We start from the raw sequence: 865 nt of genomic DNA, 5'->3' as shown, positions 1-865 counted from the left end.
TACAGTACGGAATGTCAGATAATGAGGGAAAATCTGCATATAAGGACATAGATTCCTTCCTGTGCTTTAAAATGAACTACAGAAAACATTTTGCAATTTGACTTTTTATACTTTATTTTGCTTTAACTTTTCCACCTTGTGCAGAACTGACTCAGTGCATCCCCCTAAGGCTTAGGAGGGTTCTGGGTGCACCTCCCTCCGTCTGCTCCTGGTTTCCTATATGTACAGAGAGAGAAGATGAACATATAATTTTTGTGTAAGACTGTAAAGACTGACAGTTATATTTTAAATGACAGTAAACACAAAATGCTTTATTTGTCACAGCTTTCCCTATGTACAGCTTTCCCTGTACAACAACATATAATGTTACCATGCAATATGACTGGCCTTAGCAGTATAGTACTGTAAAATAAAAAAATGTGTTTTTCATACAGATGACATTACATTGTGAAAAACCATATATGATAACTATTTGTTGAGTAAAGAGTTGAAAAACAATTTTATTACATTTTATACCAGATTTCTTTGTACTTTGTTTTTACATGAGTTTTTTTTTTTTTTTTACATTCTACATTTTTTGTCTACATTCCTTGGGCAAGATTTCATTTTCCCTAAAAAGAGGAACCCTAAACATTAGGGGAGTTCCCATCTTAGGCAATTATAACAGGAGAATTTCCTGTCACCTCTTGCTCTCATGACAATTGTAAAATATTGCATTTCCATTGAACTTAGTCCTAATAAAAATAGGGCCTTTCCCGTGCTATAAAAGAATAAAAGGAAAAAAATCCTTTTGTCTTTAATATATCTAAAGCTGCGTACACACTTCCAATTTTTATCGTTGGAAATGAACGACGAACGATCGATT

This window comes from Pyxicephalus adspersus, chromosome 4 (genome assembly GCF_032062135.1).
Source record: "Pyxicephalus adspersus chromosome 4, UCB_Pads_2.0, whole genome shotgun sequence".
NCBI classification, from domain to species: domain Eukaryota; kingdom Metazoa; phylum Chordata; class Amphibia; order Anura; family Pyxicephalidae; genus Pyxicephalus; species Pyxicephalus adspersus.
This window is presented reverse-complemented; position numbering follows the sequence as displayed.